The 19,442-nt window shown below is 44.7% G+C and overlaps 1 protein-coding gene across 2 annotated transcripts in view; it reads left to right on the top strand.

The window, feature by feature from the left end:
- Mylk (myosin light chain kinase) overlaps positions 1 to 19,442 on the top strand; it is a 244,422-nt gene that overhangs the window by 41,004 nt on the left and 183,976 nt on the right. Inside the window, exons 1-2 of one of the 2 annotated variants that reach the window (XM_058583500.1) lie at positions 739 to 798; positions 2,868 to 2,944. The exons of the other annotated variant lie outside the window; for it this stretch is intronic. The gene's annotated coding sequence lies outside the window, so the exon portion shown is untranslated. Of the gene's footprint in view, positions 1 to 738; positions 799 to 2,867; positions 2,945 to 19,442 lie in introns of those variants that run through there. 2 annotated transcript variants of the gene reach the window in all.

Below are 19,442 nucleotides of genomic sequence, written 5' to 3'. Positions count from 1 at the left end.
TTGAAGAGAGGAGGGGGAACTCAGAAGGCTGGGTAGGGTGGGTGGGCCCTGTGGGCTGCCAGAGTGTGGGTTCTGGGGAAACAGAGGACATGAGCTAAGCCCTAGGGACAGTGAGGGTGGAGAGTCACTCATCTCTGAGGACAGTTCTCTCCCAGAGTGTGGGTATTTTCTTCCTACCCTTTTAGTCCCTTCTTCCCCTGGTCATATCACCAGAGCCAGACTCCTGATTGCCTAAAAGGCAACTCCTTCCAGAAGGCCTGCCAGGCACCTACTTACACTGCCCCTCTCACCTGTAGGGAGGTAGTTCCCAGGTGCTTCCCAGGACCTTCCTCCCTCACCCCTGCCAGGGCCACTCCCCAAACTCTCCCACCTATCCTGAGCACTGCCTTCCACAGTTCTGTGTCTGACCTCAGTGGAGGAGAAAAGCATCTTGTTCTGGTTCTCCTTGTAACTACTGTTCTGAAACTCCAAACCTATAACCCTCCACATGGTAGTAAAAGCCACCTATTATCACCTTTGGGACATTTCCCTGGTTCTACACAGCCTGTCTCAGGAACAATGTACTCCCCCTGGCCACTCCCACATCCCTTTTTCGTGTCTGCTCAATTTGGTTTTGCTTTCCTCATTTCTTCCTGCCCTCCTTCCCACCCAGGTGGCTCCTGAGTCTGCTGCAGTTCAAAGCAGTCTCAGGCACTCCCTGAGCCCCGGGAAGCAGACTCCAGGGCAGGAAGCAGACCTCAGGACTTCTTTCCTGGCTTCCCAGCCCAGTTGCCACAACAAACAGCAGAGAAGACATTGGTGAGTGGTCAGTTAAAGTTCTGTTGTGCACCATTCTTCCTTCCAGCACCCTGAGGAGTCTGGAGAGAGTGAGGCTGTGTGTCTTGCTTGGCAACCAGGAGAGACCAGTGCCCTCGAGGTCATATGCCACCTAGCCAGCTGCCCAGTGAGGTGGGGGTGAAGGCAGCATTATCTGTTGACCTCAGCTTAGCTGGTCAGGATTCTAGAACTGGTGAAGTCGGTGGGAACAGCCATTGGGTAAGTCAGGACAAAGATTAAGTGCCTGCTGGGTGCCCTGGTTCCTGCTAGAGACTGTTTACACTGCTAAGCTGTGGCCCTCCATCCTTCCACACTGAGGAAACCTCCACTCCTGCTGCTCTGCTGAACTCAGAGCAGGCTTCTTGGGTTTGGAGCACAGGCAGAACCCTGTTATTTAGGCCCATTACTACATCTGGTTCTGTGGGGCTTAGTTCTTCCAGGCTGTGACCAAGAGCTCCCACAGGCACTGCCTCACAGTCACCGTCATCTTCCTCTGTCCAGTGAGGAGTTCCCTGTGATAACACACATGGAGTGAGCCTGTTGAATGAAGATGGCACCTTCTTTGGGCAGCTGTGTGTTGGCAAATATTCTAAATGATATTTCACGAATGGGAGACATCTTTGAGATTTCTTATGTGTATTTAGGAGGACTGTATCCATTGCTTTTTGTAGCTTTTGCTTGTGAGGGAGATGAACAGTTCCCTTCGCCACCCTCACCCCCTTCCTAGGGTCTCACCATTATAGGACTCCAGGGATCCTTGGCCACTGTCAGCCTAGGGTCTCTGTTCTCTGTCACTGCAAAGGAGATAGGCAGGACCAGAACCAATTCCATTGAAGCCAAGAAAGTGAGAAGAGCAGGGGGAGAAGGATAGATGGGAATTAGTAAAGGAAAGTATGGATTGTGATTTAAAAAAAAAAAAAAGAGTAATAATGCTAAATGTTTTCCCCAGGATTCTAAATCTGCTTTCAACTGTGGCCCCATCACTGATGTGAGAACAGCTTCTTAGGTTACTTTGAAACACAAACTTTGTGTGTAGGTTCTGTTCTTTTGTTAAGGAAATAAATCCTGTGAAGTTAAAAGGCTTTTTAAAAGTGATTGTGAAGTTGGACTCTAAAGTGACTGATAAAGGAGAAAAATGCAGCTGTGTGGCTGAGATGGGGGCTTCACTTTAGAACCCTGTGGCTGGGGAGAGCTGGACCAAAGCAAACACTGTATATGCGAGAAAGGTGTCCTTTAAAGGAAAACCTTAAGGCTTTGTGACCCTGGAGCAGCTGAGGTGCAAGGTCAAAGGTTGGGAAGATCAGTGCAATTTTGTTTTTCATTAAAAAGGGCAGGTTTGCTGCAGCTAAAATTAGAATTAAAATTAGAATGAAGTTGGTGCCTGTGGTGCTGATGCGTGGGCCATGCAGTGTCCTCTCTATTCAGTCACTAGCATTATGCTGGGGACAGGGAAATTTGCAAGGAGGAAAAGAAGTACATATATGCAAATGACTTCAGCTGTAAAACCTAGCAGCCAAGGGGACTGCAGGAATTGTCCAGCACCTTTTTCTCTGCTTCAAGGAGGGAACAGAGCAACAGAAGCAAGGTCCAGGAGCCACCCTTCACAGTGCAGAGGCTGCTAAAACTCGTGCTCTTACTGTGAGTCCCTTCAGGTCTGAGCTGATGGGCTATTCCCAGGCAAAGCAGAACCCTTAGCAAGTGACAGACATTCCTTGACAGTCATAGACATTCCTTTAGGTATCTTAAACAGAATGTAATCTTTAGTCTCCTCCATGTGTATCTTCAGAAACACCTGTGAAAATCTCCTGTCTAAATTTTGTGGCCATAATGAAGAGGTTCATCTCTGCTTTGGACATAATAACTTTGAACACTCAGTTGTGATACCATACCACATCAAACTATATTTATATATGCTTCAGTGCTGTTCTCTTTCTCATGAAAGCACATGTATTTAATTTTTTAGCTTAATTTAATTTTTGTGTGTGTATGTGGTACTGGGAATTGAACTCAGGAGTGCTCTATAACTCCAGCCATTTTTTGTTTTGTTACAGGGTCTTGCTAAGTTGCCCAGGCTGACCTTGAACTTGAGATCCTCTGACCTAGGCCTCCTGAGTTGCTGGGATTACAGGTGTGTGCTCTATGCTGTGATATTTTAATTTAAAAAAAGTTTTGGGAGTTATAGAATTAAACCAGGACCTTGTGCATGCTAGTTGAGCCCTCTGCCACTCAACTACCTCCCCAGTTACAAAGCATATGTATTTTAGAGATCTTTATTTGTTTGATATATAACTTGTAATTGAATATGGTGCTTGATCATCTCTTTTTGCCAATGTGTGGATTGAAATCAGGGTGCTCTACCGTTGAGCTGCATCAGTTCTTTTTATTTTATTTTGAGACAGGGTCTCATTAACTTGCCCAGGCTGGCTTCACACTTGTGATCCTCTTGCCTCAGCCTCCCAAGTAGCTGATATTAGTGTGCTACCTTGCCTGGCTTGGTCATATATATTTAAAAGGTAGGCATTAGGACCTTCATCAATACTGTAACCATCTCTTCAGAAAAGAATATGACTGCCATCAATGTGGTTAACATGACATAGCGTTCTATCAGACCTGGCATCCGTTCATTCACCAAGTCCTCTTTGAGTGACGAGTGAGGCAAGGTCCCTTCTCTCATGTAATTTTCTTTCTAGTGGGAGAAGAGGACAGTAATGTCCTGTGAATAACAGAGCAGAGGCAGAAGGTTGTTTATCTACGATGGTCAAGTAGTAGAAAAAGGCCTCTCTGTGGAGGCCATAAGTGATCAGAGTACAGAATGAGGTGAGTGAGTGGCTTTGAGAAGATCTGGAGGGAGATTTCCTTCAGATAGAGGGTCTGGCAGTTGCAGAGGCCCAGAAGCAGGAGTGAGCTGGTGTGGTTGGAGGAACAGCAAGCATGAGTGGAGGGGTAAGGAAGGGCTTAACAGGATATGAGTTTGGTGCAGTAGGCCAGGTCTGGTGAAAAAAGCCACCCATTGTCATCTTTAGGATGCTTCCCTGTTTCCACACAGGGAAGCCTATCTTTGGGATGATGAACTCTTCCCAGGTACTCCCATGTCCTCCCATGTCACGTTCCCTTTTGCATGTCTGTCTCTGATTTGGCTTCCTTTCTCCCTCCCTCCTTCCTACCCAGTTGGCTCCCGAATTGAGCAGCCTTGTGGACCATGGGAAGGAGTTGGGCTTTATTCTTCAGATAGTAGGCAGCCATTGGAGGGTGCTGAGTAGTGTCTTGATCTGACTGCTGTTTGAGAACTGGCTGGAGGGGAGGGAAGTGGATGGGGAGAAGAGAGGCCACTGTAGTATCAGTCTGGTTGCATGGTGGCTGGTGGCAATGGAGGTGAGAACATCAGATTGAAGGTAGAAGCAGCTGTTGGTTGGGAAGTGGGTGAGAGAGAGAGGAGCAGGATGGCACTCAGCCTGAGCATTTGGGTGGAGGGTGGTGCCTTCTGCTGGGTGGGAAATACTGTAAGAAGAGCGTGTTTGACTGGAGAAGATGGAGGGTTCTGCTATATCTTGTTTCCAGTGGAGACGTGGAATAGGCAACTGGGTGTGACGTTCTGGAGGTCAGTGGGAGCCTGGGATAGGAGTTGCATATGGGAATCCCCAGCCTGTACTTGACACATAGAACCATGAGTCTGGACTTGATTACCTCAGGAATGAGCATACCAGTCATGAGGAGGCCAGGAGGAGGAAGTAGGAGGAAAAGAGGAGAGTGTGACATCCCAGAAACCAAGGGAAGAAGACTCAGAGGAGGGGTTGAGCAACTGTGCCTGTGCATCTGGTTTTGTCCACCTGTGGGCCTTGTGTTCTCCATTAGACTGGAACCTCTTTTAGTCCAGGGACGATTTTACTCTTCTCCTGCTTGCACTAGAAGCCACTCAAAGCTGTGACTTAACCACTTCACTTGAACAGCTCTGCAGTATAAAGTTGACACTTCCTCTAATTTTGGAGTTGTCCATCAAGGCTTTGTGGGGACAGTGCTGATAAGAAAGGACAAGACTAATCTCAATCTGAGTAGAAGAGCCTGGTCATGTTCAAACTACTAGTAGAAGGGTTGGTGACAGAGAAGACAGATGGAGGAATAGGAAAGAATCCAATAAAGAGTCAAATTTCTAACTTAAGAAACTTTGGGTCCCTTAAATGTGGTCATATGGCTCTGATCTGAAAGATTATTGAATATTCATTGATTGATATAACAATAGAATTCTATTCTTCTTTCTCTGCAAAGCAACCCTTCAAATTGGGCAAAATGAAAATTAATCTATACATAGAAAGAGATGAGTTTTCTGGAAATTGGGATAAGATTTAGGTCCTGTCTTGTCTCTTACATGGAAGTGTGATACCAGAGGACACATTGTATCATAGGAAAGCACAGGAATAATTTCTGGTTATGACACTTGTGGGGGCTTTGAAGAGGTGGAAGGCCATCTTGGAGAAGGCAGGACAGCAGTTGAGAGCCCTCTACTAATAAAGGAGACTCTGAGTGTGGGATGAAGTTAGGCCCCACTGAGCTTAAGCTGGTAATAATCTCACAGGCCAAGGGTCCATCCCCTGGAGTTTTCCTTGGAACCTAATTACTAAACTTTTCCAGATGATCCCTGATCACAGGACCTGATAAAGCCCAATCTTACTGCTAAAACTATGTCTAGATTAAAGCTGTTTTTATTCATTTGCTATCCATTAAAGCCATCTCAGATTAATTATTTTTCAAAAGAAAGAAAACTATGCTACAGTTCTGCAAGTAACTTATGACCAGATGTTGAGGTCTTGGGATACCCTGCCATGCTTAAAAATATTGTAAGAAATCTTTAAACAGTAAAATCTAAAAATAAAAACCAAAACACTGAAAAGATGAATAATAGCAAAGACTTTTAGTTCAAGAGATTTTATTGGCCTATTTATTTTTGTTTATTTTTGAAAAAGAATCATAAGTTATAGTTTAATACCAGATGCGGAGACCTAGATATATCCAACTTTATAGAGGGGAGGATAATTACAGAAAACAAGAAAGTACCCAAGGGAGAAAACTGCAAATCACTGGTAGCTTAGCGGAGTAGTCTGTGGGTATCTATAAGGTAGAGTTGAACACCCACATGTCCTTGATCTAGCAATGAGTCACAGGGGTGGTGGTGATGTCAGGGTGCTGCTCAGATCCCACTAATTCCTGGCTTCTGAGGAAGATGTGGAGCCACAGCAACTTCTGCATCTACCAGCCTCCCACTGCAGTGCATTTCTTAACATTGTCCCTAACTGTTCCCTCCTGTTCCTGGTGCGTCTGGCAGCGTCTGCACTTCCCTGCCCCATTCACACAGCTGCATCTCAGCTCTTGGCTTGCTGTGGGTATGGCGTTAACAACCTAGGCCAGATTTCCTGGAAGGCCCTGGCTGTTTACCTCACCTCTTCTGGTGTCCGGTGGCCGTCAGCCATGTCATACTCTTCAGGTCATGCATTTCTGCCTTTTGTGGGGTGGGGTTGTCAGTATGAGAGGCCTGCTCAGTGCCCCTGGTAAAGAATGAGGAGAGGATGGATGATATTTGAACTTGTAGGCCTCTTGCCCACAAACCAAAGGAAGGTTCAAACTTGTTATGAGTTACACATCTGATGCCATGGGTGAGAATCTAGAGTTAAAAGGAGGGTCTGTCTGGTCTGGTCAAAGGAATGCAGGAGGGAGACAGTGGTCTGTGCATCTCAGAAGAAACTTTAAAAAGGGGCACTTCAAGTTCAAAAGATGCACCTCCCATGCCAAAAGCCTTAAAAGGACCTTAAATGAATGGGACCTTAGATTAAAATCAAGATGAAGATGAACATGAATAAATAAGTATAAAATCCTTTACTTTGGATTTTATAAAAATCAACTAAACACAGACTGTGGTAGTTAATTTTTATAACTGAGTGGTAGAGGGCTTGACTAGCATGCAAAAGGTCCTGGTTTAATCCCATAACTTCCAAAACTTTTTTTAAATTAAAATTATCACAGCATAGAGGCACACACCTGTAATCCCAGCAACTCAGGAGGCCTAGGTCAGAGGATCTCAAGTTCAAGGTCAGCCTGGGCAACTTAGCAAGACCCTATAACAAAACAAAAAATGGCTGGAGTTATAGAGCACTCCTGAGTTCAATTCCCAGTACCACATACATACACAAAAATTAAATTAAGCTAAAAAATTAAATACATGTGCTTTCATGAGAAAGAGATGGGGTTGATGACATTTAAGATAAGGACTAGAGTGAGGAAGTTGATTTACTACTGTCTTTTTTAATTTTTTTTTTTTAGTTGTAGGTGGACACAATATCTTTTATTTTATTCATTTATTTTTATGTGGTGCTGAGGATCGAACCCAGGGTCTCACCCGTGCTAGGCGAGCGCTCTACCACTGAGCCACGATCCCAGCCCTACTACTATCTTTTCTATAGATTATTATTAATAACTGTGAAGAAACTGAGATTTCACTTACTTGCAAGCTAAGGAGTTAACCTGCCAGTTTCTTTGAAGCTGGCAGGAGATGAGACTCATGGCTTAGAGATGAGGCACTTTATGATTCACAACAGTATAGCTACCAGAGTATCTTTTTTAAAAAAATTATTTTTTAGTTGTAGTTGGACACAATATCTTTATTTATTTATTTTTTATGTGGTGCTAAGGATCAAACCCAGGGCCTCACACATGCTAGGCAAGCTCTCCACCGCTGAGCCACAACCCCAGCCCATAGCTACCAGCGTATTGGTTCTTTGAGTTCCCACCCCGCAGATGACACAGAGAGTCAGGTGACCTGTATAGTGGAGAGAAATCTTGAGCTAAGGGAACTTGATTCTTTTTTAATGGAAAGGGAGCACACCTGCCCTTGGTCCATTTAGAGGAAGACATTTCTAGTTGGAGCATCTTTCACTTTCCAGGCTATTTGCTATGCAAATATATACATATTTAAATTTATTTCTTACTTGGTGGCACTTGGAATTGAACCCAGGGGTGCTCTACCACTTAGCTACATACCTTGCCCTGTTTATTGCCTTGAACTTATGATCCTCTAGCCTCAGCCTCCCAGGTAGACAGGATTCCAGGTATGTGCCACTATGCCCAGCTATGCAAATATTCTTGAAAAGGGAGTCAGGAATAAAGAATCAGTACCTCTGCTTGTAACATGCAGAATTGTGAGAGACCCATGAACGTGGTCTCTTAACAGTTATCCCTTTCTCCCAATAGAAAGGGAGAGGAATCTAATGTTTACTGCATCCTTGTTAGGCAAGGACCAGGGGCTGACCAGGAGACTTCTCATTCCTTGCTCCACTAAATTCCTAAATTCATCTCTATAGGTAGTGGTACCCATTTATTGTTATTTTGTCAGTAAGGCAACTGGTGAGTAATGGAGGATTTGGGGGATACACGAGGAATATCTTACCATTGTGCTATGAAATAGCCAAGACTTAGTTAGATTCTTATCAGGCACCAAGTATAGTTCTGAGCATTCTCCAGGAATGGATTTATTTAATGCTTACAACCAAGATGATCCTGTGCTGCTGAGGACACTGAGTGACACAGCCAGGGCTTAAGTCCGTGCACTGAACCACTCACTGTGCTGTTTTGTTCTTTCTTTAGTCCTCAGGGTCACAGCAAGGGGGTCATGGTCAAACTAGTATGTGCCCAGAGGATGTGCAAGGATTTGGAAACCATGCCAAGTTGGAATAGTTGAAGGGCTGTGTTTAGTCTGCAGAAAGATAAAGGATAAGTGAGGACTGACTTCAAATATTTGTAGACATGTCTTTTAGAAGAGTAGGGTTTATTCTTCATGACTGCAGGAGGCAAAATTGGAGCCTTTGAGGAGGAGACATGTTATATTCAGCAAAAAATAACGTCCTAAGTAATTTAATGCCCCCTGATATGGTGTGGAACGGGGTGCTTGAGTGTAAGTACCTCCTCATGCAGGATTTTCTTGGTTATTACCTCGTAGGGCTAGGATCTGTTAAGATCCTGACAATAAGTACCTCTGTTTCTACTCCCTGAAGGAGCTAGACAATAGAGGAGGAGGCCTGAATGAGGCCACTTTAGATTTTTCCTAAGAAAGATGACCCTGCTGACACAGTGGCCTGAGCTCCTTCCCCTGCCATCCCTTCCTGTCTTCTCTGGGGACCTTAGGTACTCTGTGGGTCAGACCTGCACAGAGAGGGTTCCTGTGTGTGTGTAGAGGGTGTCTCACCTCTGGGAATTGGGGCCCACCAAAGGTGTCTGGAAGACTTAGTCTCAGCTGCCTCCCAAGGGATCCCACTCCTTGCACTCCCAGGCCTGCTCAGTCTTATGGAGATCTCCAGGATCTTGACTAAGTCCTGCCTTAACCCTGCTGGTTTTGATCCCTTCCCTGCTACCATCCTGCAATCACCAGCCTCAGGGCCTGGCCTAGCCATTCCCCATGTACACCCCAGGCCCAGTGTTGCCCAGTTTGGAACAGAACAGGATTCCTGTCCTGGGTGGGAGGTTGAGTTAGCAAATTTCCAATGTCTCTTAACTGTTATCTACTGTTATCTGTGGTTCTGTGATTCATTCTTTCCTTGTCAAGTGGCCCAAGCTTTAAAAAGCCAGTGGGAACAGGTGGTTGGGTCCAGCCTTTCTGCAGTGAACTGGCTGTGGCCCCATGGAAACTCCCCTGGTGGTGGGCAGCTCCAGTCTGGAGCTGAGCAGATCAGGTCCAGCTGCAGGTCCAGGGAGGGACCCTGGACTGGTTGGAAGAGGAATTTGGGGAGATGGTGAGGAATAGGACCAGTGGCAGTTGACTTAATGGCATCTATTCCACTCAGCCAGAAACATCGTCTGTTGGAAGCAAATGACTCCCCAAATGTGGTCTTAATTAGCCTGTGCATTTCTTTAAAAGAATTACGATCTCATCAAAGAGTTTTGAAAAGTAATGCTTAGCCCAGTGTAAAGGGCATGGTCAGGAGTTGATCCTGAAATAATGTCTCTGCTATTCCAGATGTCAGGAATCACTAAAAATACACTTAGAACTCGGAGGAATTCTTGGTTTTTGGACCCATCTCCTTTCTCTTTCAACATCCCTCCAGAATGTGAGAGAGTGAAGAAGAGAGCCAAAAAGCTTTAATTATCCAGTCTGCTGACATTATTTTATCTGCACCACTGATATTAAATCTGTACAACATTCCATTTAAATCTCAGTGCTAGCAGTGAACTTGGGCCTTTGTCCTTCTTTTGGTCGTGGCCAATGCTGTTTCCCACTCCACCCTCCTTCAGACTTTTTAACTCTCAAGTTCTCTGTGGTACTGGAAATTTTCTGTCTGTGGCATATCTATACTTTAGGAGAGTCCCTGAACTGTGTGCTTTTGCCCCCCAACTCTTCCTCCTCAGCGCAGCCTGGCCACTTGTGTTGAGTTCTGGCATATGCTCATTAGAGCAATATGGATTCAGCAGGAGCATTTTGCCATATTTCTGTTATTGATATCAATGGAGAAGGAAGAGAAAGTCTGTGTACTTTTTCTCCCCTCTTTTATGTACAAATGAAAATTTCCCTGTTATATCTTTAACTTTCCCTGGCCAGTCAAAGGGATCTTCAATTTCATTTTGTCTCTCCAGACTGTGGACCTTTCCATCTGGTTTAAGGTTGACACAGTCACCAAATAGCTGGTTATTTAGCATCCAGTGGATACTATAGTTGTTACTGCTCCAGCTAGGTCACACTTAAGGAGGGCTTCCAGGGTACCAGGCAGAGTGCTCAGGGCTTCAGTTCTCACAACCTCTTGAGGCAAGTGCTACTGCCATCTGCTATGGCTTGCATATGGTTTGAGTGTGGTTTGCAAGGGTTCATGAGTTGGAAACTTATTCCCAATGAGGCAGTTTAAGAAGTGATGGAACCTTAAGATGTGGGACCTAGCGGGGGATTACAAGACTAGTCCTTTCTTACTCTCTGGCTTCGTGTCTTGTAATGTGTCTCCCCCTCCTGTGTATGCTCCTACTGTTGCGATGCCATCCACCATGACATTATTTTATCTGCACCACTGATATTAAATCTGTACAACATTCCATTTAAATCTCAGTGCTAGCAGCGAACTTTGGTCCTTACCAGAGAAAGCTTCATGCTGTTTAGACTATCAGCCTCCAAAACTGAGCTGAAACACCTCATTTCTTCATAAGTACCCAGGAGGTGTCCTGTTAGAGTAATGGAAAACTAACTAATCATCACCCTCCCCATCCTATAATTAAAGATGCAGACTAAAGGAGATTAAAGAATTTGCTGATGGTCCCATAGCAGAGCCAGGATTAGAAGCCAGGCAGTGTGGGACAGAGCTGGTTGACTTCAGCCCCCATTCCACACTGCCCTACATGCATACATAGGGCAGCTGCTGTGTGTGCACATGCTCCGCTATCCCCTCAGGAACTGTTGGTGTCTGATATCACCCTATCCTCGGCCAATGTGTAATGAGTACAGACTGGGAAGTCTCTGCCACAGAAGTCTAAATACAGAGCAACCCCAGCACTGCCCACAGCACTGCAGCCAGGGAGCAGAGCCTCAGCTGTCAGAACCATGACTTTGCCTGTTCACTGCTTCACCTCCAAGGACCAGAAGAGCACCTGAAAGTAGTGAGCTCTTGAAAAATATGTGATGAACAGCAAACTTTAAACAAAGCCTTGACATTTTTACAAATAAACAAAAGAACATATTCATTCCAAAAAGCATGAAGTCCATAAAGTTAGATACAAAGACAGCCGTTATTATTATTATCATAATTTTAGATTTCTTAAAATTAGAATTTATTATTCTAAAATTTAAAAACCATCTGGAGTAAACTCTGAATTCAGGGTTTACAAATTGAAGTTAAGCTGGGCGCAGTGGCACACAACAGTAATCCCAGTGGCTAGGGAGGCTGAGGCAGGAGTATTGTGAGTTCAAAGCCAGCCTCAGCAACTTGGGAGGCCCTAAGCACTCAGCAAGACCCTGTCTCTAAATAAAATACAAAAATATGTTGGGGATGTGGCTCAGTGGTTAAGTGCCTCTGGGTTCAATTCCTAGTACAAAAAATAAAAATAGGGGCTGGGATTGTGGCTCAGCAGTAGAGCGCTCACCTAGCATGATCGAGGCCCTGGGTTCGATCCTCAGCACCACATAAAAAATAAATAAATAAGATAAGGATATTGTGTCCAACTACAACTAAAAAATAAATATTTAAAAGAAGAAGAGGAAGAGGAAGAGGAAGAGGAAGAAGGAGGAGGAGGAGGAGGAGGAGGAGGAGAAAACATTGAAGTTAACCATCTTTTATATCTGGACTTCCTGTGCCTTTTACTTTTCTCTTTTTTGAGTGCGATGTGTACCATTATTTATTGATTGATTTATAAGTGTTTTTGTCCAGTAAGGGAAGATGTCATTTGTCTTTCATGACATTTAAATAAAACATAAGAAGTCTTTATCTTAGAATTCTAATGAACCAGGGAAATTAAGGATGACACATTAGATTCTTTTGAAAAATAGAAAGAACTTATTGTTAACAGTAGAAATCTGTTTCCAGTCTCTGCTATCTTCTGTTTTCTTTCATTAAGAATAAACCTTTTATGGTACAAAATGTTTTTTATTGGTTCTTTATAGTTATACATGACAATAGAATTCATTTTGACATGAAATACAGTTTGTTCTAATTCAGTCCCCAGTACTTCCCTTTCCCCCTCCCTTCCTCCTACCCCCTGTTCTGTTCCCTCTATTCTACTGATCTTCCTGCTGCTTACTTATAGAATTTTTTTTAATTAGTGTCTTGTGGATTACATGATGGTGAGATTCACTGTGGTATATTCACATACGTATATAAGACAGTTAGGTCAGATTCATTTCCCTATCCTTTCCCTCCTCCCTTCCCTTCATTCCCCTTTTCTGCTTCACTGATTTTTCTTCTATTTTTTTTTACCCTGCCCTCTTTAATGTGGGTTAGCTTCTGTGCATCAGAGAAAAAACTAGACCTTTGACTTTTGGGGGACAGGCTTACTTCACTTAGCATGATGGAAGGACAGCCTCTAAGTTATGGGCACTGAGCTGTAGAAGACCCTTTTTTGCTGTCCCCGTTTTTCTTACTTGTTATGACTTGGTGGGAACTTTGTCATGGCGGGTGCTTGTGAACCCTGGTCTTAGGTAAGACATTAGCAGCTCATGTATCCTCCTGGGAAGTCCTTAGAGAAGAGATGGACCTTGAGGTTGGAGCAGGTTCCAGCAGAGTGGAAGAGACTATGGAATCCACGCCACAGCTGCCTCCGCTGGCAGAATTTTATAGGAGAGGGCAGAGGCCTCTATTTTGTTCGATAACAACAGCTGTTTTGAACTTCATGACTTCTCAGATTTGGATGCTTTCCTGTCTTGCTCCATGCTTGCCTCACTTCCAAGGTCTTGCCTCACTTGGTTGGGTATCTAAGCGTGCATCCCTTTAAAGTGCCTGGGGATCCCTTACCCAACCCTGGCACAGGATCAAAGAGACCAAGCACAAACCGGAGCTGAGAAAGGAGAGTAAAATATTTGGGAGAAATATTTAACATGAGTTAGCTTTAGGTAGGTTGACAGAGATCAAGAGGACCCAGATTCCTTTTGGGGTTGTGGCTCAGTGGTAGAGCGCTTGCCTTGTGTATGTGAGGCCCTGGGTTCAATCCTCAACACCACATGAAAATAAATAAATAAAATAAAGGTATTGTTCCCATATACAACTAAAAAAAAGTTTAAAAAAAGAACCCAGATTCAAGAACCATAAAAATTTCATATGCTTTGACTCAGAAATGAAAAATTTTGAAATATATCTTGGGGAAATAATCTGGAAGAGTTCTGTTTGTGAAACATTGACTGGCAGTATTATTTGTTTTAATGAAACAAATAATAGTTTGATAATGGAATTGATTGAAGGAATTAAGGTTGATCTGCTCAGTGTAATATTATATAGTCATTGAAAATAAAATTTATAAAAAGTGTTCTGTATCTGGGAAAAAGTTTGTGGTAGCTTGAAAAAAAAAACATGGAAAATAAAGCCAGTGATAATGTATGTACAAAATTTTTTTCCAGTACAAAAGACTTGAAATATATGCATATACACATTTCACATATATACATTATTTATACATATGTACATGAATCTATATGAATAAAATGGTAAATGGTAGCTGGGTGTGGTGGCAGATGCCTGTAATTCCAGTTACTTGAGAGGCTGAGGCAGGAGAATTTCAAGTTTGAGGCCTGTCTCAGCAACTTAGTGAGATTCTGTCTCAAAATAAAAAATTTTAAAAAGGGGGTGCTGAGGATATAACTCCGTAGTAGAGAACCCCTGGGTTCAGAAGCTGAGGTAGATCCAGTCTGATGGAGAAGTGACCCAGGTATAGTAGAAGGTACAGCTATGCTTCCTGACTGGATGGAAGATAACCAAGGTGGTTATTTCTAAGCTGCCCTACAATGAATCTAAAATTCATATCCGTCTCTGACCCAGGAGATCCTTTTTCCTCTTGCTTCCTTCTTTACCTGCCACAGACCTGTAATACATAATCACTAAAATTTCCACTGAGCAGAAGCAATAAGAGTAAATAATTTGCCAGCTGAGTTGTCTCCTGTTGGCGACCTTGAAGCACTTCTCCCTGCAGAAGTTCTTGACTTCTCATGGGGAAGTTTGGTGTGGCTCCTGCAAAATTCAGTTCAAAGGGTAGATGAGCACTTCAAGCAGATGGGGGCTTAGCCTATGGCACTGTTTACTTCTTGATGCTACCCTCCGTTCTATTGACCCTGTCACCCATAATGAACACAGTGCCATGTCGACCATCCACGAACCAGCCTGGGAGCCTAGCCTAGGTTCAACTTGCAAGAAAAGTGAGATGGAATTGTGCCCCCTGGAGGACTGATCTGACCCTGAGTGCCCCAAGATGCCTGCCTGGACATCTTGGGAGGACTGGGAGGGAAGAGGCAAAGGACCTGTAGGTGGCATCTGCTTGCAGCCAGTCTCAGCTCAGTTTAGTTCCCAGTCAGTAGAGGAGCCAGACCTGTGCAGCTAACCATGTATCTGAACCAACAGACTAGTGCTGCCAGGATTGCTAGTGTAAAGAGATATCTAGATTTTTGTAGATGTTTCATTCTGTTGGTTGGTTGAGGGGTGCAGGTGCTGAGTGTTGGGGTAGACTGTCTTTGTCTTTTCCTGAACTTAAGCAAGAAATTACCTTGTGGCACCTGGATACTATTTTTAATGTATTTTTTTTTATACTGGGAATTGAACCTAGGGTGCTTTACCACAGAGCTGCATCACCAGTGAATTTTTAGTTTTTAAATTTTGAGAGTGGGTCTTACTAAATTGCTTTAGGGCCTCACTTAGGCTGGCCTTGAACTTGGAATCTTCCTGCTTGAGCCTCCTGAGTGGATAGGATTACAGACATGTGCCACCACCTGGGGCCTGGAAGCTATTTTAAGTCTCTAGCTCAGAGATAAGGAGGAAGCATTGCCCCACTGTACTTTGGAGGCCAGGCTATACATCGAATTGACAGGAACCTGCAAAGATCAGAGCATACCTGATGCCAAGCACAGCTTCCTGAGGTAGAGGAACTTGTAATGAGGGAGGAAGTACCAGAGTAGGGCTTAAACCGAAGCTGCATAAGCAAGATGGTGCCCACCTGCTCCTCCTTGGATTTTAGCTGTGCTATGGGGACTGGGTACTATCAATAGTACAGTCACTTTTGCACTTGGACCCAGAAACAGAGAGGGATGAGGCCATTAAGATGGAAACCATCCCCAATTAATAGGTATAAGGGAAGCAGAGTTGAGGCCTAGAGATTTTCATTGTGGGTGCCCTGAATCTCTCTCAGATGCTGGACTCTGAGAAGTCCCATGCTGTAGCTGCTTTCTCTAAGAAAAGTCTTGAATTGACTCATGATTAAAAAAAATAAAAGTAAGATTAAAATGGGTCCTTACATTAAGCATTAAAGATAAAAGCTCCAGATAATAACATTCTGCTAAATACTATGTAACTAGAAATAGAGGGTAGTAATTAAAAGTCCATTTTGAATTTTTAATATCTTTATTTAATTTATTTATTTATATGTGGTACTGAGGGTCGAACCTAGTGCCTCACACATACTAGGCAAGAACTCTACCACTGAACCACAGCCCCAGCACCTCCATTGTGAATTTTTAAAAATTATCTTTTTATTTATTTATTTGGTACTGAGGATTGAACCCAGGGCCTCACATGTACGAGGCAAGTGCTGTACCACTGAGCTACAACCCCAGCCCCTCCATTATGAATTTAATAGATGTTTTTATAGAGATATAAATAGGCCTAATCGGTCACACCTGGAGAGGCCTGCAGGTGGCTGCTCTATCCCCCAGGTAGAAGCTTCCCTACATTGCCTGAAAGAAAATGTTCTGCCAACTAGAATTGATATTTTAAAGCTTTGTAGGAATGGTAAGCACCATACTTCTCTTCAGAGTCCTCTACCAATCTTGTTACTGTGGGGGAGAGACGACATTTACATCCCATAAATGCCACACTCTTGAAAGCCTGAAGGCTAATAAAATGAACTACTGCTTTTACATTAGTAGTGGCCTCAGCAGGTGCAGAATGTCAGGATCGGGTAGAAAAACATGAAGAGATTTAGGACCTGTGAACAGGATATTGTCCTACTAGATCCCACTCTCCTCACCTCTAGGGCTCCATTTTTTTTCTCTTTCATTAATCTGGTTTCTCCAGTTGGACTCCAAGTTCCCTGAAGTTGAACCATGTCCTTGAGGTCTATGCTCCCAGGTCGAGTGTGTGCCCCTCTAATACTGAACAGCAGCCCTTCACCTTCCTGGCAACCCTGTATCATCCTGTCTCCTTGCCCTAGCAGCTGATGGAGCCTTCTGTGGGAAAGGACTTATGCAAGTGGCTTCCTATGTCAGAGAGAGTGGGAAGAGGACAGGTACTGTCTCCCACCACTGGGAGCCAGTTGAGTAACACCTCTGAGCTGAGGTTCCTTAATACCCTCCTGCTGATGTGCTGTGCCCTGGGTGGGCCATTGAATTTCTCTAGACCTTCTCTTCTAGGCTCCCAAGGTCCCCATTTTCTTTCTCAACAGCCAGAAGTGAAGAAGTGAACCCTGTTAGCTTCATCAGTGTCTTCCATAAAGTCTGAAGATGAAGAGACAGGCAGAACTGCTAAAAAAAATCAGACTGTTAAAGGAGAAAATAGGCCCATCCCTGTGGTTGCCATGTTGCTGATGGTGAGGAGCAGATGTTAGCAACACACAGGCTACCCTCCGAGGCACTGGAACTTGAGGGAATCCTTTTGGAGAGAGGCAGGCAGGACATGATGTGGAAGGGCCTCCAACTTCGGACCATTGTGAGGTCCCATCAGGCCAGCTGGGGATCTGACTGAACTCCCAGCCAGCCCTGCCATAGGCATCACATCTGGAGCTCAGGTGGGTTCAGATGCCTACCCACAGAGCACAAAGGACAGGTCAGAGGTGTCCTGGATTCCTGAGCCTGTTGAGAGGACCTTTTGTCTAGAGGAAATACAAATAGCTCCCCCAGTTGGTAGCTCTACAGAGAGCCAGGGGCAGTCTGAGAACATCCTGTAGAGGCCAGGTACACTTCACTAGCTTTAGCTATGAGCAGAGGAGAGACCCCAGCAACCTGCAGACCGGCTCCAGCTTGGGGCAGTGTGGGTGGAGTCAAGGGGTAGAACCAGGAGGAAGTCAGCAGGGGCCATGAGCCCCCTTTTCTCTATACCCAAACCTTTCTCCTCCAATAGTTGCTCTCCTCCAATAAGTTCCTGATGTCCAGGGCCCTTCTCAGAGGCAAAATGAGGAGTATATCCCCACCCAAGGCTGCTCCCCAAGATTCTGCTTTCTCTGACTCCTGTCCCTTCACCCTGGAATGCTGTGAATCTTCCCTCCCATTGGCCTGATGCCCTTGGTCTTGGTCTGGGAGAATCCTGGACTCTTGATTGGCACAGCAGGTGATGGATAGTCAATAAGTGCTTGAAGGCAACAATAATTTTCTCATCTTGTATTTGACCTTAATTTGTCCTCTCACAGCTCCACCCGCTGCTCCCCTAGGCGGGGGAGATAATAGTTATTCCACTGAGAGTCAGAAATGGAGCAGTGAGGACTGCGCACCAAGGCCCTGGGCCAGTTTAGGTGGGGGCCTGAGAATTCCAGGCTCAGCAAAACCAACTCCAGCCCTGAGGATGCCAGCCCTGCTTGTCACCTGCAGGGGACTGCAGATTGATCCCTTCATCCAAGGAGCAGCCACCCTGTTTGAAAGGGCAGGGGAGAGGGGAGGGCAGTCATGGTGCATGTGGGGGGTGAGGGGGCAGGGTGTAGATTATGGGAACAAATGGGAACCTGAGCAGAATGAGGTTGGGAGATAAGGGGGTGTCCTGGCTCTTCCTGCAGCATTTTATGTCACTGTGGGAGAAGGGAGCATCTGCCACACTCTATTTAACCTTTCACCTATTCATGCTCTTTACTACCTTGGGAGCACTCAGCAAACACCTGGTGGTAGACAGACAGTGTGTGTGTCTGGCCTTAGGCCCTCATTCTCCAGGCTATCCTGAGAGCACAAACCTGATGCACCTGGCTTGATTGGTCCAAGTGAGCAACTTGAATTCAGATAATGTAGGCCCTTCTTAGGGTCAAGAGGGATCCCTGTTATCTCAGCTGACCTTGTCTGGCTGTGGAGTAAGCTCTTAGACATCAGGGGCATAAGCATGCAGTGTCTGGAGGAAGACTTTCTATAGATGTAAACCACAGAAATTAACAAACTTCTGGAATTTCCTTGCTGAGGGTTGTGCATGCTTTCAGGACTGGCTTGTGGCTGCTGTGTGTATGTTCTACTTCCTGACACACCAGGCGTAGCTCATCATTAGCAGACTGTCACGCTGTCTCAGGCCGAGAAACTGGGATGGTCAGATGAGGTCCCTAGCATCCGTTGCGCTGCTCACTGGCAAGAGGTTGAGTGTTTGAGCTGCCATCTGAAAAGGGAAGTGTGCATTGTGTGCCAGTGCACCCAGGGGGACAGAGAGTTAGGACACTTCCCCAGACCCCACTGTTAACAGACCTTGTCCCTAAAATTTGGTGGCTCTGGTCTTAAGCCTAGGCCTCAGCTTTCTTATCTGTGGACTGAGAAGTTGAGCTAAAGTCCCTTTGAGTTCTATAGCTGTATGTTGCCTCGTGGCTGAGCCAGGACAAACCACCAGGACCTTGGACTCCAGTCCACTCAGCTCCAGTCCTCAAAGTATCTTCAACAATGTGAATTGCTACCAACGATCTGAACCTGCGGAGTCAAGAGATCTGGGTTCAAATCTGGTTGCTCACCCTTTGAATGACTAGCTCTTTCAGGATTCAGGGGTCTCACAAGTGGTTATTACTATTAGCTTTGAGATTTCAGTTTAACTTCTGAGTCTTTCCCTTATCTTTAAAATGAAAGTAATACCTATCTTCTGGAGTTCCTTTGAAAATTAAAGTGAACTTAGGTAAAAATGAACTAAAGTGAACTTAGGTTAAACCCTAAGTTACCTGCAGAGATAGCTTCAGTCAACATTTAATAAATGGGTTATTTTTATTGGGACAATAGACATGTGATTCACAGTTCCTTCACTCATCCAGAACTTATG

This window comes from Marmota monax, unplaced genomic scaffold (genome assembly GCF_021218885.2).
Source record: "Marmota monax isolate L192 unplaced genomic scaffold, Marmota_monax_Labrador192_F-V1.1 WCK01_AAM20220418_F8-fsc00052, whole genome shotgun sequence".
Taxonomy (NCBI): Eukaryota; Metazoa; Chordata; class Mammalia; order Rodentia; family Sciuridae; genus Marmota; species Marmota monax.
Note: the sequence above shows the minus strand (reverse complement) of the source record. Positions and strands in the feature narration are given on the sequence as shown.